Source organism: Camelus ferus, chromosome 16, assembly GCF_009834535.1.
Source record: "Camelus ferus isolate YT-003-E chromosome 16, BCGSAC_Cfer_1.0, whole genome shotgun sequence".
NCBI classification, from domain to species: domain Eukaryota; kingdom Metazoa; phylum Chordata; class Mammalia; order Artiodactyla; family Camelidae; genus Camelus; species Camelus ferus.
Window position 1 is genome coordinate 26,706,037 of NC_045711.1, and position 23,105 is coordinate 26,729,141.

At 46.4% G+C, this 23,105-nt stretch overlaps 1 protein-coding gene and 1 long non-coding RNA gene across 16 annotated transcripts in view; both read left to right on the plus strand.

Annotated features, from left to right (window-relative positions):
* The window catches only part of SLC39A11 (solute carrier family 39 member 11), a 353,551-nt gene that overhangs the window by 183,848 nt on the left and 146,598 nt on the right, over positions 1-23,105 (plus strand). The gene's annotated exons all lie outside the window — the stretch shown is intronic.
* On the plus strand, positions 1,038-21,688 carry LOC116656740. Its single transcript, XR_004311659.1, has 3 exons — positions 1,038-4,693; positions 5,366-5,480; positions 20,105-21,688. It is a non-coding gene; the product is annotated as an uncharacterized LOC116656740 (long non-coding RNA).

The window sequence follows — 23,105 nt, forward strand, 5'->3', positions numbered from 1 at the left end:
CTGTCATCCACTGGAGTCAGGAGGATTCAGTGTTTATCTCTTGCAGCACAGCAGGCCACCGGAAATACCCTTGGCGTGGGCATCCTTCTGGGCACTGGGTCAGGAATTGCCTGGCATCTGCCTCCCCATCCCTGTGCTCCAGCAGTGGTCCACTCTTTCCTCCTGTAGGCTCAGCTTCGGCTGAGCCCTGAGCTGGTTCTGGTTTTAGGTAGGAAGGAAGTCTCAAGGATGACACTGCTTCCCAAGGCAGGGGTGCCATTCTGACCTGTAGTGCCCACGTCTCCATCCTGACTTTGCAGGACTCCTTGGCCTGGCTTCCTGGCCCTTTGTAGCTCAGACCTCTGGCTGACCCCCTCACCTTCTCCTCTAGACTCCTGGACAGGGACAGAGCTCTGAACACAAACCCCCAGCCAGTTTCCCACCTGCTTGTCTTTGCCATCACTGGCCTCCTTGATCTGATCGCTTTCCTGTATGACTTGGAAGAACTTTTAGGTCTCTTGTGGCCATATTCCTCATTCTGGCCATGCTGGTCTAATCTACCTAGTTGTGGCTTAAAAGGAACATTAAGTATTGAGACATTCTCAGTCTCAGAGCTAAGAGTGGGAGCTGCAGGGGCAGGGGTGGAGACTAGCTGTTAGAGCAGCACGGAACGGTGTTGGCCAGGACAGGTGACTACCAGAGGCAAGGAAGCATCTGTCTCGGAAAGTGAAATTTAAGAGCAGATTGGATCAGCATCTGCTGGGGTCAGGTTAGGAGAAGCCCATCCAAGAAGAACTGAGATGACTTGGAGTTGGAGGGGGCGGCTGGCCTGACACGCTGTGTCCGCAGAAAAGTGCATTTGCGTTTGCGCCATCAACTCCGAGAAGCGTTTCCTTAGGACGGGCTCCATGCCACGTATGCACCCCTGCTCCCAGGATGCTCGTGGTAGAGAGGATGTTTGCAGTCTGTTATAAAGAGCTCTAAGTGGACCAGAACCTAATGACGAAATGATTTTTCTGAAGACATCTAAGGGGTCAACCTGCCTCCGTAGTTAACAAACACAAATTGTCTTGCTTTACAGGCACTTGGATGGAATGTGACATGGAAAATGCTGGCAGGGCTGGGACTGGGACCCGGGGCTTTCTCAACCTTGGCACGTCTGAGGGCCAGCTGGGCACTGCCTCTGTCTCTTTGTTTATCTTCCTCTTGGCAGAGTCCCTCCTAAGCAGTCCAGGGGTGTCTAATTCAGTGAAGAGGTGGGAGCAGGGGGTGGGGAAGGGAGATTGGTTGCATGTCCAACTGGGTTTTTGTCCCTCTGGATGGGCAGTCCAGCATGGTGCTTGTCCAGGGGCCCATGGGTCCTAAACTCAGCACACCTAGGAGGGACAGATGGGAACGGGGAGTGGAATTCTGGAGAAGGTCCTCCCTTCCTGACCTCACTCCAGATTGCCTGGTTGTCCCCGTAACGTGCTGGCCGCGGCTTTCTGCACAAGCATATAGCATAGTGGTCGAGGACTGAGAATGATGGGCTGAGAAGCCGGAGGCTTGTGGTCAGCAGAGGCGCCCCCGTTTTCCCACTAGCCTGCAGGCTGCTGTGACCCAGAGGGGCCTCGGCCACTGCTGCCTTTCTCTGTAGTTAGTGGCCGTTCTTCCTGGGTTTCAGTCTCTTTCGTAAGGGTGCTGATCCCATTCACGAAGGTGGAGCCTGGTCACGTCCCAAAAGCCCCACCACCTAACACCATCACCTTGGGGTCTAGGTTTCAACCTGTGAATTTTGTGGGGACACAGACATTCATTGTACAGCACCCTTATTCCTGGAAAATCCTTCTGGGCTTCTGTCACTGGGCTCGCTCGTTGCCTCTTTTGTTGGAGCCCAGTTACTACTGCTCTCTTACTGGTTCTTCCCCTCCCCTGTGGAAATTACTCCTGGTAATGGCAGGTTATGCAGTCCCTCTCCCCAGCGAGGTGCAAGCTGTGTCTTTTTCATCTCAGGGTCCCCTGTGCCCAGCGCAGTGCCTGGCATACACTGGGTGAGGGACCAGCATTGTGCCCACAGTCAACAGTAACCAGAATTGTGGCCGCCAGAGTGTTTTCCTGCCCCAGAGCTCACGGGCTCCCATTCTGTGTCTGGCAGGAGTGGAGGGGAAGGCAGGGTGACGGCTTTAGGTGAGAGCAGCTGAGCGTACAGGTTATGGGAGGAGGCAGGTTATTGAGACTCCAGGATCTCGTGACCCCTATTCCTGGGGGCAGACAAATCTTTCCAGACAGATAAGAAGAAAAGAGCAATCAAGCCCAATTACCTTGAAACATTCTGATCATTTCCCCCCATCCTGTCCTCTCCCCACCACCCCTTTCAAATTTAATGGAAAGAAACCCCCAAAAACCATGAAGATGAATGATCTGGTGTCCTCAGGCTCCGGGACATCTCGTGTCTGTTAATGACCCTGGGGCTCAGCTGCCCCTCTGTGCTGCAGGCTGGCTCAGGCCTCCCTCGGCCACGGTCCAGCAAAGAAAGCCTCCAAGGGATTCACAGCTGCTGGAGCCATTCCCAGTGGTTATCGCAGAGCACAGGCAAACTTCGATTATTTTTCTCTGCCTGACAAGGGGCATCTTAGAAACGGGGGACTATTACAGATGGGGATGCAACTCAAAGACGTCCAGCATCGGGCTGAAACGGGCTTTGTCGTGGACCATCCATCCAAGAAGCTAGACCAGCCCTGGAGGGCACGTTCTGCCTGTGACCCCTTCCTGTGTCCTCTGAGGGAGTTTCTGAACGACCCTCTTCCTAAACTCTTCTCTAACTACAATTGATCATCTTTGACTAAAAGGGGGAAAAAAAACCCAACAAAATAATTCTTGGGTCCCACTACCTATTTGTAAGGCTAGATCTACTCTGTAATGGCCACGGGATAGGGAGTGAGTGCTGGAGAAAGGACTTGGGTCTCACTGAGTGTCCCTTCTGGGCAGAGGGGCGCCCACGAGAAGAAAGTGAGTTTAAAGCTAATACTATGCTTCCTGGTTTACTTCCACAACCTGTGTGTCCAACCTAGTTTTTCTTTTACTGGTTTTCAAAGTATGTCCAGTTATCCTGTCTACTTATGTTTGTTCCTGGCATGGTGGTGTGAACCCGCCCTCTCTTTCCTTTGCTCATTCTATTCATTCATTCATTCCTCCCTGAATTTTGAGGGCGGCGTGGGCGGCAAGCCGTGCTCTTCCATTCCCTGCAGCCAGGATTCATCAAAAAGCATAATGTGTGCCCGGCACGGCGCCATCTGCTGGGAACATGGCAGCAAACGCAGACGTGGCCCTGCCCTCCCAGAACTTCCAGTCTAGTCCGAAAGACGGTGATGGAATTTTCAGGTAAATGTTTAGCTGTGAACTGGAGCCTCTCCCCCGCTGTCTGCTTTCCCTGCCTTCCCGCCCAGGTGTCCGCGTCTCTGGAGGGCCGGCACACCGGAGGCTGCTGTCTTTGTCCCCAGCCCAGGAGGGTGGGGCTCTTCTTGTCAGCCCTGACCTTCCCCTGCAGCCCACACCTCTAATGAGCTGTCTGGGGACTGGACCCCGAGCCACACACTCATCATCTTCAGGATGCAGTGGGTCCTCACCCCCTCGGAGGGAGGACTGTGGGCGAGGGTAGCCTCCTACCTGGTAAGAGAAGTCTAGAACCTGCAGTGAAAGTACTCCAGTCACCTGCGATGCTGTCCCACATTGGAATTCCAAGCCAGTGAGGCCACCTCATTGGCTTTCAGCCTCCGTCCTCATAAATCTGCAAGGAGAAATCTTTCTCACCAACTCTGCATGAACCCCCAGTTTTCAAATCTCATCAGCGTGGCTGATCTTCTGATGGATTTCTCTGGGGTTATGACCTCCTGCAACATAATTCTCCTGGAGGGCAGCGTGCTTTGTTTCTCTAATAGGTGAGATTTGCAAGCTTGGGTTCTGTTTAGGGAAAAGAAGCAGCTGGAAACGAGGGCCCACTCTGCATTGTGGCGAGTGGTTATGGACCCTCTAAAGGCTGCTGTTCTGTAATTAGCATCCATTTCCCTGGCGAGTGTCTCCGAAACTCCCACAGGCGTGGAGTCTGCTGTTTATTGTGTTGCTGTGTTAATAACTACAGGTAAGGCTCTCACCGAACAGTGGCTCCCAGTTACTTACCCCAGCTTCTCTGCTCTGGAGGGCTGTGCCTGCCTCCCACCCATCCTGTTCACTCTTCCCTCTTACAGTCAGTTTTCTGCCCAGCCACCAGTGTGCCCCTATAAAAATGCAAATCAGATTGGGTCAGAACCAGGTCCACAGAACCTGACCGTAGGCTCCCAGACCCTGTAGGTTCAGGCCCCTGGGTGCCCCTCTGGCCTCGTCCACTATCACCCTTCCCTCTCTCCTGTCCCTCATCCTCACTGGACCTAGCGGGTCCCTGACCACACCCAGCAGCCTTCCCTCTGAGAGCCTTTGAGCTGCCCTTCCCTCTCGCAGTCCCCAGGGCTTGCTCCTGCTGTAGGGACCTCTTTGTTCAAATGACACCCCAGGGAGAGGCAAATGCCTCCTGTCAGAGAACATCCGTGGCCACTCCCTCTCGTTGTTCTGTGTCTGCCTTCACAGCTCGCAGACCTTCTGTTATGTGTGCATTTCTTCATGGCCCGCCTCCCCTCCCTGAGTGTAAATTCCCACGAGACCTTAGGGTTTCTCATTTTTGCTGGTGGCCGTCATCCCAGGGGTAAGTGCTTCATGAGTGTTGAATGTTGGTGAAGGGGGGTTGTAGCGTTGGAGTAATGAAGGGGAATGAGAGAGATCAAGTCCAAGTCCGTCAGAGCCCTGCCTTCCCACAAGATTCCATGCTCCCCTCCTCGGATTAGGATTCAACCCAAAGAACATGGGATTTAAGACCAAATAAATAAATAAATAAATAATAAAATTTAGGTAGTTGCGATTGCTGGGTTTGAGGATGAAGGAGCCAAAGCAGGGTTCAGGGTCTAGTGCAGGCTTGGGAGATAGAGTCCGAGAGCCTCTCCCTTCCTCTCCGTCTGCAGCTTTGAGTGCGCAGTGGTGGGGGAGGGGTGGGGCGGAGCAAAGGTCGGAGTTGGGGGTGCCGACAGGCGCTCCCCCTTTGCTGCGTGTGGACCCAGGCAGGCCCGGTTCAGCCCAGGCACTGTGAAGCCCCACACAGGTACTTTCCTTTTTGCACGTTTGGGTTTCTAACCAAACCATTCAAGTTCCTGGATGAAGCCAGAGAGAGGGCAATCCAATTATCTGGGCTGATGGGGCTCAGGAAAGTGGCTTTTACCTAAATAGTCTGGATGCTGGACACACCCCTCAGGCTGGGCACCGCATAATCCGTGAAATGTCCCCTCCTGTCCTGCAAGAAACGTTCTTTGCTTTCTCTTGGCAGTAGCTTCCCTGAGCGTTGAGCAGCTACTGTGGAGGACAGAGTGCTGGGTCTGGAGTCGAGAGACCTGGGCTCTCCCCGGTTCTGCCACTGTAGAAGAGAAAAGAGAGCAAGGGCGGTGTGTATGTGTGTGCATGCATGAGCATGTGTGCATGTGTGTGTTGTGTGGACATGAATGCAACCGTGTGTACACGCGCATGCATGCTCACTGCACACGTGTGCATATTCATGTCTATATGAGTGTGTACACATGCAAGCATGTATGCACGTGTACATAAGTGCAAGTGTGTGCACCTGTATTGTGCACAAATGTGCCTTGAGTGTGTGCATACATCTGGATGTGTGTTCATGTGCATCACACTGCATACGTGCTTGCATGTGCACACATGTTGACGTGGGTTTGTGTATGAGTACATGTGTGTATGTACACATATATGCTCATGCGTGCAACTGTGTGCATGTATGTGTGATTGTGTGTACACACACTTGTGTATGTGTGTACGCTCGTGTATATTATTGTGTGTACGTGTGTGTGTGTGTATGTGTGTTCCTTCTTTGAAAAGTTCAAGAGCTTTTCAGTGAACTTAGAAGCACTGCTTTTAAGACGCTGCAGAAGGTTTCCCCTGTGTTTTTCACTAGGATTCTTGGGTTTGGTCCAGGTCAGGGGAGAAGCCCCGAAACCCATTCCTTGCCTCTTTCCGGGGCCGCTTGAGACTGTCTGAGAGTGTTAACGTGGGGAACAAAACATTTCCTCCCAACAGCAGAGGTATAGCTAGCAGCAGATTCCCTTCGGACTCAAAGTGTCCTGATAAATTATTTTTGAGTTCATGAGTTTGGGTGCTTCAGTCTCCCCCCCAGCCAGAAATTCCAAGTGTATTCCCACTTCTTTAAGGGGCTGCCAGTTGAAAATGAACATTCCCTTCCTGGTAGCATGCTTAGTCATCCTTCCACCATCCGTCCACTGAGACAGGTCTCACTAAATTCTTAATTGCTAAATGGAGTGGACACTCTCCAGTGCCTTCTTGGACTTCCTGCTGCATCTGATTTACTTAGCCCTTTATTCCCTGTCTTCACAAAGTGTTCTCCATCTTTGGGTTTCTGGGCACCACTTTTTTCTTGATTCTCTCCCTCTACTTTGATTGTTTTCCCACAATTAATAAATGTGGAAAATGTCCAGGCTTCTGTGGGTTTTGTTTCTCCATCCATCCCTTAAATGTTGCCTTGCACCCATCCCCCAGGTTCCTCTGCCCTCTTCTGGGTGAGCTTTTCCACGCCAGATGCTTCAGCTGCTCACAGCACACCATGGCCTCCCACCTCTGATGCCCGCCCACACGTCTCTGCACACCACGCCCATGTTTCCAGCTGCCTGCTGGGTGTCACCCATCAAACTCTGCCGTCAAACTCAGCCTGTCCGACGCTGAACTCATCAGCGCCCCAAACCCATGACTTCTCTGGCATTTCCTCTGAATCCATGGCACCAACATTCACCTATTTGCCTCAAGCCTGGAACGCTGGGCTCTCCTAGACCAGCACCATCCAGTAGAACTTTCTGCAGTGAGAGAAAAGTTCCATAACTGTTCTGTCCAGTACAGGAGCCACCAGCCACATGTGGCTGTTGAGCATTTGAAATGTGCCTAGTGTGACTGATTTCACTGTCATTTGATTTAGTTGTAGTGACTGTATATTTAAATGGCTGCGTGTGGCTGGTGGCTCCCATATTGGGCAGTCCGGTTTCTTGCCCCTCGGCTCCAGTGCCCATTTGGTCCCCATCCATCCCCACTGGCATTCCCTCAGTTCAGGCCTCTAGCATCTCCCCCAGGAATGAGCACAGTGGCTTCCAAGTTGGTTGCCATGCTTCTGAAGCTTTCCAAATTTGTGTTCTTGGAGCCCTCAGCATTTACAGCTTTGCTTCAGTTCATCTCCCAAGGAAGCTCTTTCCTTCTCTCACCCCCAAGAACAAACTAAATTAAGCGCTTTCTCTTCTGTGTCTTTTCAACTTCCGTTATTACAATTAACAAATGTATTTTAAATGTTACTGAAAATAGATCTGTGTGCCCCTCTGTGAACTCTTGAGAAAGTACCAACTTGTTCTTTAAATTTTTAAAAATTTATTTTTTATTGAGGTTACATTGGTTTATAACATTATGTGAATTCCATGGGGACATTCTATTTCCTACAAAAATTTAGTGTCCCTCTGTCCCCATATAGTTGATTCCCTTTACCCATTTCTCACCTCCCCCAACCCCTTCCCCTCTGGGAACCATGACTCTGTTCTCTGTATCTACATGTTTATTTTGGTTTGGTCTGGTTTGTTCATTTCTTGTGCTTTTTGTTTGTTTTTTAGATTCCACATTTAAGCAAAATTGTACAGTATTTTTCTCTCTCTCTGTCTGACTTATCTCACTTAGCATAATACCCTCAAGGTCCATCCATGTTGCCCCAAATAGCACGAGTTCATCCTTTTTTATGGTTGAGTAGCATTTCATCATATCCCTAGACCACATCTTCTTTATCTAGTCGTCCGCTGATGGGTCCTTAGGTTGTTCCCACAACTTGGCTATTGTAAATAATGCCATGATGAACACAGGGGGCACATACATCTTTTCAAATCAGTGTTTTCATATTATTTCAATGAATACCCAGAAGTGGGATTTACTCATCTTTTGGTGCCCTGGGTGCGGTACAGTGCTAACACGTGTTTACTGAGTGGACGAAATCCCCCAAGTATGCTCCCTCTGGCTTTGGATCACATTATATGCTTCTGATAATCTGTTGTTAAAAATTCCATCTACTGAAGATCATATAACTTGGAAACTGTTTTCATAGCACCATAAAATAAGTCAGCTTCACTGAGGACCACTGATTTTAAGTTACTGACTCATATATACACACAACAACAACAAAAATACCAGATTAAAAATATTTTTAATAGGGCTTTGGGATGAGTGCACATTATTAAGCACTAATTCTTTCAAAATTGGCAATTCGTGTATGATCTATATTAGTAATTTTCATTTAACTACAGCGTTTGGTTAAATATAATACTCCTTTCCAACCGTTCTTGAGAGAGAAAGAGTTTATTGAATGAACATTCTCAGCCGGGTTTTGCTGAAGGTGACGCTGACGTGGAATTTTCTTTCCTTGCACGCCAAGCAAACTGTGGTGGGAGCACCGACTTGGAAGAACAGAAAGTAGACAAGGAAGAGGAAGCTAGACATGGAGAATTTGTTACGGGTGGTGGGGAGTTAGCAGCTGAAGTTCTTTGCTTCTCTTTAGAGGCAGGGTGGGAAAAGGCTCTTCTTCATCTCAGCAGCGTGTTTAGGGAAGTATTTGGTCCAACTGGACAGTTTTAAAAGCCAGACAGAGAGGTTTCTTTCTCTCTGTGCGCTACCATCTTGGGCACGTGTTCCCACGCTGGCTTCTCTCCTGCTGCTTCTGGGGTCCCCTGCCATCCGCCTATTCCTCCATATTCCGGCCTCATTCCCAACGTTGCTGCCAGCACCATTCCCCTTGAACTAGCCAACCCTCCTCCCCCAAACCTACATTCTTCTCCTTTTAGTTAATCACTTAAGCAAAGATAAGGGTATCTGTTCCGTCACTGTGCTAGGTTCCGGGTAGACAGCGGCGAGGAGGCTGAACGTGGTCCCCGCTTCGCAGCAGTTTCCAGATGGGCTCCTGCTCTGTCTATAGCATCAAGTCCAAACTCCAGCCTCATGCAGGAGGCTTTCCCAGCCTGACCTCAGCCCAGCGCCCCAGAAGCATCTTCTGCAGCCCTGCCCCTCCACGCTACCCCGAAATTGTCCTTTCTGCTTGCCGTGCCTTCCCCACTGCCTGGCGATCTCAGAGTCACCCTTGGAGACGCAGCTTAAATATTCTCTACGAAACTCCGACTAAGGTAACCGCTCCTCCCTTTTAGATTCTCTCTACGATACCTGTTCCTCTCTGAGTTATTAGCGTTGGCCCTTCTGCATTCTCCTTATGAACTTACATATTGATCTCACTCACGACTTGGTTCTTCAAGCTGCCGGGTCATTACCTGTCCTTGTATCCCCAGCACCTGAAACAGGACCTGGTATGTGGCGGGTAGTCAGGAAATGTCTAAATGGAGAACAGTATTTTTGTTGCGGCAGTCAGCGCCTTTAGCAGCCCAGGAGAACTCACTTACCCTCTTTCTACCCAGCAGTGACTTCTCCTCCCCCAAGTTGGTCTTTGGGCCTCTCTCTTTTCCTAGTAATCATTAGACTAGTGGCCTCAGGGTCTAGGACCGGGTCTTGTTTTAATCGATCTCCTTCTAACCGAAGTTCTTCTCGTGTGTGTGTCGTGGATTTTGACAGCAAAGTCGAGCTCCCCCAACTCCTTTTCTTACCCATTGTTCTTCCAAGGTGAGGTTCTCAGGCAACCCAGCAGGAATGACTTTTAAGGAACAAACGGCGTGCACAGGTGGCCAAGGAGTTTACTGTTACCCTGAACTTCCCTGGCCCACTCAGCAGTATGGGGTTGCTTTTTCCTTTCTCTTTTCTCTCCCTCTCTCTTTTTGGGGGTGGGGTGGATGGGGGTATTGTTTTCTCAGAACTTTGTATAAACGATCATTTTGACAAGGGAACAAAAGCCCTCATCCTGACTGGCACCGTATTTGAAGTCAGAGTCACAGCCATCATTATGAAGACCTCATTTCCCGGTGATTAATTTAACATAATTGCCTCTTGGAGAACTTACCCCAGAAAATACATCAGTGCTGGCAGTGAGCTACGAGCTGCTCTCATCCCCCTCTTCTCTTCAGCTTGTCTCTTGGATCCAATGAGTCAGTGAATTAGAGGAAGGAGTTTGGTGGGCAGTGGCCAAACCTCTTTGAACAGTGCCATACTGAGCTCTTCCTAACTCCAGAAATTGTGTGTGAACCAGCCCAGTGCATGGTGTGTGGACCAGCGGCTTCTGCACTGTCATCTCACCTAGAATCTGCAGAAATTTAGTGTCTGTTATCGCCCTGGAACGGAGAGTTTCAATACAGGCTGCTGCTCACTTAGAAAATATAAGAAATAAAAAGAACACCCCAAATCAATGGGGAAATCGACTCTTCAACCTGGAAGGAAACATACAATATTATTAAACTATTTCTCTTCATCCTTCTTCTTCCCCAGGAAGATAATTATCTCATTTTTCCCCTCCTCCACAATGCTCAAGGGAAGAAGATTCTATATTTTTCATTGTCATCTGTTCTGGTCTCCCAATAACTTTTATAATTGGAAAAGAAAGTTATAAATGCCGTTCCTTATATTGTCATGGAAACTCATTTCATCCTGTGCAGTCCTTGGTAAAAATCAAGATTCTTACTCTACTTTGGTCCTTCAGAGCATTCACTCAGCAAATCTTTCTTGAGCACCTACTGTGTGCTTTTCTGTCCAAGTTGAGGCTCCTCTCAGCCTCTCTTGCCACGGACTCACCCAAGAGGCAGGGTTCATATCACTCTTATTTTAACACTTAATTAAAAGCCCTTCCTCTCTGAGGCTTGTGCCGTCTGCCTTTAGCACTTCCGTTTCAGTCAGCACATGCTAACTGCTGTGACAAACAGCCCCTAAAGCTCCAGTAAAGGATTATTTCTTGCTCCAGCCACAGTCCCGTTTGGGTGGGTTGGAAAGGGGTGTTCTGCTCCATCCTCTGTCGCAATGCTTTTTGCTATATTCTGGTCCCCAGCCTCCATTCATCTGGTGGCTCCCAGGGTCTTAGAGTTCCTCACTAGGTCCTCTGCCCTTGGCCTAGGGACAAAGAAAGAACATAAGCAAGGAGGATGTCACAAGAGATGTTTTAGGGGCTATGTTATACATCTAGAAATATTATGTATCTCTTCTGCCGACATTTCATTGGCCAGGACCAAGTCACATGACCCACCTAACCGCCAGGAATGTCGTGAAGTGCAGTCTAACCTGGATGCCCAAAAGAAAGAGGAAATGGAGTTTGGTGAGCGCATAGCACCCCACATCCCCTCCACACCATTGCTGTCAGCTTCCATGTGGACAGTTCTTGGTGATTCTCCATGTGTCCTCCCTTGTCACTCCCTGAGCCTTGTTCTCAGTTCAGAATTACACGTCAGCATCCTGTCCTCTGACCTCAGCATCCTGTCTTTCTACGCCCCTTGTTATTTCACTTCCTCCAGAGACCTCTGTCTTGGACATTATTTTGGGGTACATCCCTCCTTCCTCAGCTTCTTTCCAACGTTTCCTGTGATCCTCTGAATTGCCCTCTTCCCAGCTCTCTCTGCACCTTGTCCTCCTACCTCAGCCTCGACCAATCCTACAAGGCCATCTGTGCTCCCCGACTTGGGCTACCAAGGACTGCCGAGAAAGATCACACACAATCCGGGGAGTGGAGCCATTTCAGAGTCCCGGTCTCCAACTCTGTCAGCCCTCGAGGCTTGATCAGCTCTTTCTACTGTGCATTCGGTGGTTATTCAAAGATTCACCAGGCTTCATCCTTCTAACTCTCAGCGAACAACTTCATAATAGACAATAAGGCAAGGACATCCTCAGCTTCCTACTCCCCTGGCTCCAAATATTCATGTATTAACCATCTTTCTCTTCAGACCCAGAACGAGGTGTCTGCTCCCCCGAGTCAAGGTCAGCCTTTGTTCCTCCCACCTGGTCTTCCATCACATACTCCTTTTTCCTCTCTATCCCCTCCTGTCCTGGATCTTTCAGCCAGTTCACACGTGCTCCTTTATTTTTTATCCTGAAAAAAACACATCTTCCTTCAACCCTGCCACCCATTTTCTTTTCTCACCTTTTCAACAGAACTTCTGAAAATAGAGGGCCCCCTTAGCTGTTTTCATGTCTTCACCTCCTATCACCTCCTGACCAGTGAATCTTAAACATTGGAAAATTGTGTGCAATGGGAAATTGTGTCATTTTACTGAAATTCCCAGTATATGTATAATGGTTAGCCTCTACCTCCTCTTGAAAAATACCTTCCCCTCACTTCTGTGACCCTTCTCCCTCTCAGATCTCAGCTCATCCTTCCTTTCTGGAAATATTTTACCCATCTACCTCTGGGGCTTCTATTCTCTGTCTATCCATTAAATTAGGTTTTCTCTCTCTAGCATTTCATCAGCAGCCCTCTTTTTCTTTTTACTCACATTCTCTCCTGGGGAATCTCACCCCAGGCTCACACTTCTACTCAGAACTTATGGGCTGAGGCCCCCAAATTGATTGTTGAGTCAAACTTTCTTTCATGGATGTCAGAAACAAATATCCCTACTCTTTAAAAAATTTTTTAAAAATTTTTTATTGAAGTATAGTTGATTTACAGTGTTGTGTTAGTTTCATGGGTATGGCTTAGTGATTCAGTTTTTTATACATATATATATTTGTATATATATTTATATGTATATATATTTTATATATATATATATTTTTTCATATTCTTTTCCATTATAGGTTATTACAAGATATTGAATATAGTTCCCTGTGCTAAATAGTAGGGCCTTGTTGTTTATCTATTTTATATGTAGTAATGTGTATCTGTTAATCTCAAACTCCTAATTTATCCATCCCCTCACCCCTTTCCCCTTTGGTAACCATAATTTGTTTTCTTTATTTTGTTTTATTTTATTTTATATTCACATAGTTTGTCTTCTATGTGAGTCTATTTCTGGTTTGTAAATAAGTTCATTTGTATCATTTTTTTAAAGATTCCACATATAAGTGATATCATATGATATTTGTCTTTCTCTGTCTAACTTACTGTCACTTAGTATAATCATCTCTAGGTCCATCCATGTTGCTACCAATGGTATTATTTCATTCTTTTTTATGGCCGAGTAGTATTCCATTATATATGTATCTACACACACACACACACACACACACACACACATATATACATATACATACCACAACTTCTTTATCCAGTCATCTATCAATGGAAATTTAGTTTGCCTCCATGTCTTGGCTATTATAAATGGTGCTGCTGTGAACATTGGAGTGCACCTATCTTTTTGAATTAGAATTTTCTTCTTTTCCAGATATATGCCCAGGAATGGGATTGCTGGGTCATCTGGTAACTCTACTTTTAGTTTTTTAAGGAACCTCCATACTGTTCTCCATAGTGGCTATACCAAACTACATTCCCACCAACAGTGTAGGAGGGTTCCCTTTTCTTCACACCCTCTCCAGTGTTTATTATTTGTGGACTTTTTAATGATGGCCATTCTGACTGGTGTGAGGTGATACCTCGTTGTAGTTTTGATCTGCATTTCTCTAATAATTAGCACTATTGAGCATCTTTTCATGTGCCTTTTGGCCATCTGGATGTCTTCTTTGGAGAAATGTCTAGTTTAGTTCTTCTGCCCACTTTTTGATAGGGTTGTTTGTTTTTTGATAGTAAACTGTATGAGCTGTTTGTAACAGATCCCTACTTTTGTTGGGTATCGTTATTTGTTTGTCCAACAGCAACTTACATACATCCGATGGGTCTACAGTGCAACACCTGCTCTCCTTTTCCCCGACCTCGGCTCTCTCTGTCTCCTTTATTCCTCACACCAGGAAGACTGTAACAGAACCAGATCTACCCAGCCTCCCAAGCCAGGACCCTCAGTATCATTTACTTCTCTTCCTTGTTTTTTCTGATCCCCCAAATTCAGCTACTTACCAAGCCCTGCTGATTGTGCTTCATAAATATTTCTTGAATCCCTTCCTACAAGTCTGGTCTAGTTGAATGCCTCATGATAACTTGCCTGGACCATTCCAATGGCCTCCTTACACATTTCCCTGCCTCTGGTCCTGCCCCATTTCTCACTCATCTAACTCTATGCATCCAGTTGCTCTCAGCCCTTCACTGGGTCAGAGTCCATTGCTCCTTATGGTGCCCAAGCCACGCTGAGCAATAATACAACATGAGGTTACTGAGTGTTAAGTCAAATATACTCCTCTAGGATGAATGAAACAAACTAGATCACGTATCTTGGTGCTGTGCTTGCAAATGGGTCCTCGTGGCTCAGAATAGAATTACAGTGACAGCATCACATGTGGATTATGAAAGAGCCGAACCCCAATTTAGATGGAGGTAAAAATGATGCTCTGTTGAATGTTGATGCCTCAAGGAGTTCCTCTTGTGAATGCAACAACTCTGGCCGTCAAAGACACAGACATGGAACAAAACTGTTCTGTCAAATGTGAGAATGAGCAGAAGTAACATTTCTTAAGTGAGTATATAATATTTTATGCTAATGTGCATTCATAACTAAATTCATGAATTCACTAGTGTGCAAATAAGACAGTTGATGATTCCATCCACATCTGCATCTCCAAAAGTTTATATATTCAAGTTGGCTAACTCCTTCTTTTTAATGGGAAAATGGAGATTGGCCTAGATTCGGGGTCAATGTATATTTGGCCCGTGTAAGAGTTTATCGGAATTTTGATCGGCTCGTAGGCCTCCTCATGACTGTGTTTGAGCTCTGTGCCTGTACCTGGTTACTCCCCAACACTCACCTTGAATGAAACAAGCGTAGAGCTGACCAGGGAGGCCAAGCGTTGTTGCAGCGTGGGACTCTTTTGAGAAGGTCATGCCTTACAAGGTGCTGAGAAGCTTTTCTGTTTAGGCTGGTGAATGTTCCAGAAGGCCTTCTGAAAGACCTCTTGTTCCTAAACCCAAGTCAACAAGCAACCACTATCCCATCTGTTGGTAATGGTAGAACTGATGTATTTGGGTTCTCTTGAGCGGCTTGGTTCACATCTACTGAAGTTTCTGCACTGGAAGTTAACATGTTGGAAGCTCTGTGCAGTCCTTTTCTTAGCATTATGGTGAGATTTCAAAGGAATATAAGGCATATTTTAGGCTTTCAAATACCTTATAATTTAGTGGAGTTCAAATGTAGAAAAAAAACATAGTCCCAGAGTTGTGAGATGAGTGTGAAAGTCCCCCATCTCATGCACATCTTCATCCCAAAGTCCGTGGCATAATTGTTCAGTCCTGATGCCTATGAGTCTGGGAAGAATTTTCCAGCTCTTGGGATGGCTCAGTTAACAACAACAGAAAAAAAAATGAACGTTTTTAAAAATAATGACTTGAGGGCAAGAGAAACAGAGTTTCCAAGGCAGGATGGGAGCAATTAAGGAAACTTTCATTTCTAAACTCCCGCTGAAAACAATTGAGAGATAGGGAAATAAATTTTTCGGCAATCACATTCATATTGAGGGTTTAGGTTTGCATTTAACTAGGACTGGAGGAACAAATGCAAGTGGAGATCTGCTGAGGAGAGCTGATATTTTTAATGAGCATTTTTCCCCCTTTCTATTTTTGCTGGAGTCCAGGCAAGCATGTACGTAAATAGCCACCATTTGTAAATTGTTCCTGACATATTTTCTGCTCTTTGAATTCCCTGAGTGCCTGCAACATAATTAGAAAGAAGCAATCTTTTACATCAGTAATACGGAAAAAGAACATGGTTTCCGCATGCAAATAAGATGTTACCTAAACAGAAAATTATAGATGCAACCAGCGACTGTTCTCGTCACGGAGACAGAAAGGGAGCTATTGAAGGCAGTGGGAGCTGTTCCTAGCTCTGCTTGCTGACATTTCTCTGCTGCTCAGAGCCACCTACTGCACACACAGGCACAGGGAAGATGATGCAGATGACAGAGTAGGAACACAGCCTCCCAGGAGAAGGGGACGCGGTCTTTGTGGATGTTTCCTTTGTGAGTTTAGGCTGTGGACTTGAAAACAGAGTTTTTTTGTTGTGCTTCCCCTGCCCTGTGGTGTAGACCGCCTTCTGATACAGACCAGAAGAGCCAGACCAACTTTACAAGGAATACAACTCCTAACTTCACTTGATGACCAGTTGATTGACTGATTGCTTCATCCCTTCATCCACTCAATGAGCATCTGTTTGGGGCCACCATAAATTCCGGGGCTACATCAGCATTTTGAGAAAGGCAAAGTGCCCGCCCTCACAGAACTTACATCCAATGGGGGTCACAAATAATAGACAAAGATGCATAATATAATGTTCTCCAGTTCTAAGGGGACAAGGAAAGCAGAGTACCGGATGGAAGTGTGACTGGGCTGTTATTTTAGGTCAGGCGATTGGGGAAGTGGCTTTTGAGAAGGAGTGGATGAGTAAGCAGAGTGTCTGTGGAGAGGGTATCTTGGTCAGAGGGAGCATCCCAGTCAAAGGGAACATCCTGGTTGGAGGAAGCATCAATGAGAAGGCCCCGGAGCTGGAAAGTGCCTGGTGTGTCTGAGGGTCAGCCAGGGGACCAGTGTGGATAAGGGGACCATGGAGGACAGGCAGCCAGTAGTGTGGACAGCCCTCGGACCACTAGGACCTTCAGATTTCATTCCAGATATGACAGGAAGCCATCAAGGGGTTTTGATCAGAGGAATGACATGAGTTGACTCAAGTTAGAAAGTATTATCCTGGTGGCCCTGTGAAAGGTCTGTCCTGGGAGCTGGGGGACGAGTAGTACCCAGGTTATCAGGTGGGAGGGTATGTTTGTGGTGGAGGAGGGAGTGACTTGGACGGACGAAAACAGCGGTGGAGTTGAATGTTGAACTGTTGGGATTTGCTGATGGGTGAGGGCTGTGAGAGAAGGAGAAAGGCCAAAAAAGATTCCTGGGCATTTGAATTGGGCGACTGGGTGAATGAGCTGGAGAAGAGCAAAATTGGGGTGGGAGGACATCAGGAGGCTTGTGTGTGACGCCTTTTGAATATGCAAGTGGCAATTTTGAGCAGGCAGATGGAGCCATGGCTTTGGAGTTCATAGAGATATGCATATGGGGATGGTCAAAGCCAGGGGGTTGGCTGAGATCCCCTGGGGAGTGAGTGTGGGCAGGAGAAAGAGGGCTGAGGGCTGAGCCCCAGGACCCTCCTTTTAGAGGTCCAGAGGTTGAGAAGAATCCAAGAGGGGAGACTGATGAGGGGTGGCCATTGGGGACGTAGTAATATCAGGAGAGGATAATGTCTTGGAAGCCAGATGAGGACTGTTCAAAAACGAGGCATTGACGACCATGTGAAATGCTGAGAGGATAACGGTGTGGTCTGAGAAGTGACTGTTGGGTTGGGCCATATGGTGACCCTGATGAGAGCAGTCTCAGTGGAATGGTGGAGATGACAGGCTGATTGGAGTGGGTTGAGGAGAGAATGAGAGACTGGTGAGTGAAGACAGTGCTTCTTTTGAGGAGTGTGTGTTGTAGAAAAGGGGCAGAGGAACAGAGTGGTGGTGGAGGGGGATATGACATCTGTGGCACGATTTTTTTTTAAAAAGAGCAATATCTTAGAAGGTGTTTGCTAATCAAAATAATCCAGTAGAGAGGGAGAACTTGCTGACCCAGGAGAACTGCAGGAGCCATGCTGCTGGTGGGGAGAGGGGATGCACTTAAGAATAAAGGTAACCCATCCGGGTATCAGGACAGAAGGCAGAGCAGGTGACGCAGATATAGGAACACTGGTGCATTTGGGGGTGGCAGGCTGAGAATGTTTTCTTCCAATTTCAAAGGAAGAATTAAGAAAAAGAACATCAGCTGGGAGGAAGGAGGTTTGGAGAATCGAGGAGAAAGTATGGAATAGACGCCTTTGGGAGTGGGAGCGTGGCTTCTTGAGGGGAATGTAGTACAAATGCCAGGCAGCCCGGAGAGAGTTCAGATCAAGCCAGGCATCATGGCGGTGTGCTTTCCTCCAGTCCCCCTTCAGAATTTTGGGAACAGGTACAGAGAAGATGGAGGGTTGACGTTAACTAGGCACGTGTGCAGGTGATTATTAACACAGAACCGCCGCTGGCCGAGGAGGGACGTGAGGACACAGGTGAGTGTTGAAAGTAAAAGGGTGGTTGGGCCAATGGAATAGAGGTGCCAGCGGGACTGAAAAATTACTGGATCGAGAGTTCAGAAGGAAGGAGCTGGAAATATAGAAGGCAGGTGGTCGGCCACCTGGGATCCCTGGAATTGAAATTTTGCAGATAGTTCCTTTATTAGTAATACCCTTGGGATTAGTTAGGTAAAATATCGTGTAGGACGAGTTCATTGACAGCAGGGCAGGTCAGGTCAGGAGTCAAATAAGGGGCTGAAACCAATGCATTAGATGGTTTGTGTACATGAATACCGACATCAAAAATTGTGATGCTTGAATCTTCAATGAATGGGGAAGGGTCTAGATGAGAACTAGATCATGGCGAGAGATGACCTCTTAGCTAACAGTATTAGAGGAATGTAAAAAGTACTTGTAGAGTTAATCCCACCTTTGGAATAGATTCACAGCTGTGTAGACCGCATGCTTGGTGTCAGTAAACATGAAACTTGAGTATTCGGGAAGCTCTGACATTCCAGGGTCTACAAGGAGCTGTTTCACCAAACGTAGTGAGGAAGCTGACGATAAAGAATAGCTGGTCTGAAAATGCAGGAAAAACCTGGAAGTTGATTTTAGGAATCCAAAAGATCCTCAAGTCCACAAGAAGTCTCTTCTGTTTTTGATAACCTGCAAGTATCATAAGTCCTTGGCATGAGAATCACTATGCTTTGATGATACTCTAGAAACATACACACAAAATCATTCAGGAGCTGTGTAGTAGGTACCCTTGTCTAAACAGCCTTTTTAAGGTGATGATAAATCTGAAGAAAGTTAAGTATTCTTCTAAAACAAGAAAGATGTTTTGTTACTATTTCCTCAAATACTTAGTGGTGAGTCCCGCTCATTATGCATTTTTTTTTTTCCGGATGAGTCTTAGAATCTCTTAGTCTAGCTTAAAAATTCTACTGTTATTTCGCCTGGAACTCTATTAAAGCTATTATTAATTTGAGAAGAGTAGCTTCAGAGTTTGCAACCTTTCTATCCGAGAACACAGGACTATCTCTTCGTCTGCTTCTTGTGTTACACATTTCAGCTTGTCTCATGCTTTCCTTTAAAAATCTACCACTCAAGACAGACCCCCAAACTTCCTTGCTTACACATCCCGCCACATTAAGATACTGGTTGTGATAGTTTAGAACAGAAGGCTACCTGACAAATCCAAACCAAGACCCAGCTCAGGTGAATTAACAGGATGTCAGTTCCTTCATGTTGAGCCGTAAATGAAACTGACAGCGAGTTATTCCCTTCCAGCTAGTCATGCTTGCTGTAGTTTTGTCTTCCTGAAAAATCAAAACTGAAGACACCTGAGCACAGCCTTGTACTGCAGCAGATGATAGAACAGGTTGGGTGGAAAAGAATGCTCTGAGGATTCATTGTCTGAAATGCAATTTAAAATAATGTGCTGTTCCTGCAAATGTCTGGGCAGCAGCCCAGTGGCACATAGACTAGTGCTGCCCAGGGCCGTCAGCAGGGACGTGCCGCTTTGCCAAGTCTAACCGTGGGACAGCTAGCAGGCCCAGGGGCACTGTGGTCCATTGTAACAGATTCTCCTTTCCATGGGCAGAGTCAGACTAAAGACCAGTCCCTAACTGGTCCAGCAGGAGAAAGTTGCACGTCCATCTTCAGCTGTGATGGGGGGCATGTATGATAACCATCTCTGTGGCTTTCCACCAGACCAGGTCTTTTTTATTTAAAAAATTATTATTATTATTGGTTTTTTTTCTTTCTTTTTTAGGTGAGGGGAGGTAATTAGGTTTATTAATTTATTTTTAGAGGAGGTACTGGGGAATTGAACCCAGGACCTTGTGTATGTTAAGCATGCGCTCTACCACTTGAGCTATACCCTCCCCTTGGGTCTTTTTTAATGAGGCCAGAACACATTTTTATTGGCTGTGTCTCCCTTACAGCTTGCTGACAATGGTCATTTCTTGGTCAAACCTCAGAAAATGCCGTCACTTCACCCTGGATCGGTCAACGACACCAGGAGAACAGAGGCTTGAACCTGGAATACTTTCCCTGTAATTAACTGGCTAGCTCCTACCTCCATGGAACTTGAAAAATTTTTGGTAAAAGTGATGCCTGAGCATCAGTTTTGCACATTTAAATATTCACTGGGAGGATGCCTTCACTGGCTGTTTCATCACAAAGGGGCCATTCTGGGTTGCCTCTGTGATTTTCATCCAGATTTTTTAGCAACGGCCCTCTCTGGCTTTAGAGAGGATTTAAAGAGAAAGCAGAGCCGGTGCATGCATCTCTGATAACGTCCAGATCTGCCCGCACAGGCAGCCCCTGGTGTGCCTGTGTCAGTGGTAGATAGCGGAGTTTAATAGCGTGCTTTTCATCGAACACAGCCCTTGCCCGTGTTTTGTGCAGCTTTCGCTTACATGCGCCCCGGGTTTCCTTTAGAGCCAATCCACCCGAGTGACACGGGGCTGAGCGATGAACCCTCTTGAAAATTCCACTTGAAAGCATCCTCTGCCTCGAGCAGGCTGTGAGATCTTTCATCAAGAAACGCCGCCGACCCAGTCTTGTTCAAGTCGGACGTGATTCCTTGCCACGGTCTAGAGCTCCAGATTAAATGATTGCTTTAAGTGACGAGGGAGTGAAATAACAGAGCAAGCCAGCTGACCCATACGATTAAAAGGCATCTATGTAGAGCTGCAGCTCTTGGGGTCAGTCCTGGAGTCGTCAAAGGAGATATGAGCAGAGCAGTGAAGTGAACAATACGTCATGGCGTTCTGAGAGTTCGGAAACATCCTTCTAATCATCGCCCTTGGACCTTCTGAGCTCTTCTCTTCTCCCTGGCTCTTTGAACTGTGGCTCTGCGTAGTGTGTGTTTCCTAAAGAAGGAGCTGAAAATACAGCTGTTTTGATGGCTTCCTTAGCCTATCACAGTCTGCAATGCTCAGATCATCTAGTATTATTTTTATTACCAATAACTAGCAGTTCTAGCAGATGTCGTGGGATGTAGGAAGAAAACAGACCAATAAATCGTAGCCACCAGCTTCTCAGTAGGAACTGCAGAAAACAATAAGCGTGGTCTGTCGCTGTAGAGCAGAAACTAAGGTAATTCTGCAGCGTGTGAGGCAAAGTACACACGTTTATGTGGGCAGCTGGGATGTTTTTCATGTATGTGTCTGAGAGCAGACTTTATGAAATTGGGAAACTCTCTTGTTTTGAAGACAACTTAAAAGGCGTCTTCTTGCCATTTGCTGCTTAGAAATTTAACCAACAACAGATTTTCTCCTATTTCCCAAAGCGATCCGTGGAATGCCAGCTCCTTGAGATACTCATTAAAAGAATAAAAAGGAGGAAAAAGAAGATTCTGTGGAAGAAGAATTTTGGGAAATGACTTATATTCTCTTTCCACAGACTAATGATGCCCGCTTAGCATTTAGAGGCTCTGGAAATCCTACAGAGAAGAAACATACTTAACATTATTTAACCCAGAATTTTCCAAATGGTGTACTTGACACACAATAAAGGGTTCAGCTTCGTTGGATTTTATGTCAAAGTCTTTGTGTCCTGAGAGTCTGCGGTGCGAGGTGGTGGTTGGCGGTTGTTCAGATTTGCGTGCTTATAGTTTTTAAAGAGGTTGTGCATTTTGCTGTTGAAGTTGATCCCTATGATTGCTCAGGAGAGACTATTTTGCCCCACGTTCCAGTAATAGTTTTAAAGAAGACCCTTATATTACATCTTTCCCAATGGAGTTCTCTTTCTCTCACAGGTTTCCAGGAACAGCAAAGTTGCAACGAAATTACGATGTTTTGAAAAATGTTAGAATATCTTTTTTTTTTTCGTTTTTACTGGCAGAGTAACCACAGTATGATGCCACCATGTCGCAAACGTATTTTTAAGCACTTTTGCTGCAAATGCACTGTTTCCAATGTGCGATTCTGCCTTTCTACATCATTTATTGTATTTACTTGCATTACTTCTTGAGATCTAAGTAGGAGCTGCTACCGAAAAGCTTAAGTATCAATACGAAAAATGAAGCTTTCTATGTGTGGGTTAATCTTTTTCCATTGGATTTCAATTTCAAGGCTAAGAAAAAATTGTAAGTATAGTATGAAGTGGGTTTTTCTTTGCTCAAAATTTGATGTTGATTTTCTAGTTACGGGATTCAAATCAACTGAGTGTCACGTTAGCGCCAAGATGTGGGGTAAGGCTGGGGGTCTTGCTGTTCGAGAAGCCTCCTCTTACTGCATCTTGGTGCTTCTGGCCCTGCAACTCTTTCTCCAGAAGACAGGAGTTAATAATTGAAGATTAATTAATAGCCGTTTAAAGTCATGAGAAATTTTGGCGTCTGTGTAAACTTTTGTAAGGAGCTAGCCAATACCTTTCGTCAGATTCTCAGAGACATCTGTAATCACAGAAGTTTTAAAAAATTATTCTCTAGGGACAAGGTAGGTGAACCATCTGGGGCAAGATGGGAGCTAACGTTTATCTGGAATTCTGCTGATGCAAGGTGACACGCAATGATAAGACTGTATTATCTGCCTTTTCTCCTTGTGACAGTGACGTCTAGGGGCCTCAGGTCAAGGCAATGCCTTGTGAGCAGAGCCAAGGGAATAACCACCGAATTCATGACGCTGCTTTTGGGTGGTTTCATTAGAGTTCCTATTTCTCAGGCGCTGTTCTTCCATCTCAAATTTCTTAGGTTGGTTTCGTGAGAAGCTAGTCCCGATCTTCCCAAGAATTCGCTTTCGAGACAGGAACATTTGGAAACCTGGATCAGTATCAGGGCTCCAAAGATTCAGACTAACAGCAAGTACCCCTGACAACCTGAAACCACAGCAGAAACTCTCGATAAAACTCTGTTTTCTAAAATCCCTGGACCGCCGCGCTCTCTGTGACAGGTGAATGAACCTCTTCGACATTAGCACTTAGCATCTCTAGTCATCTTCC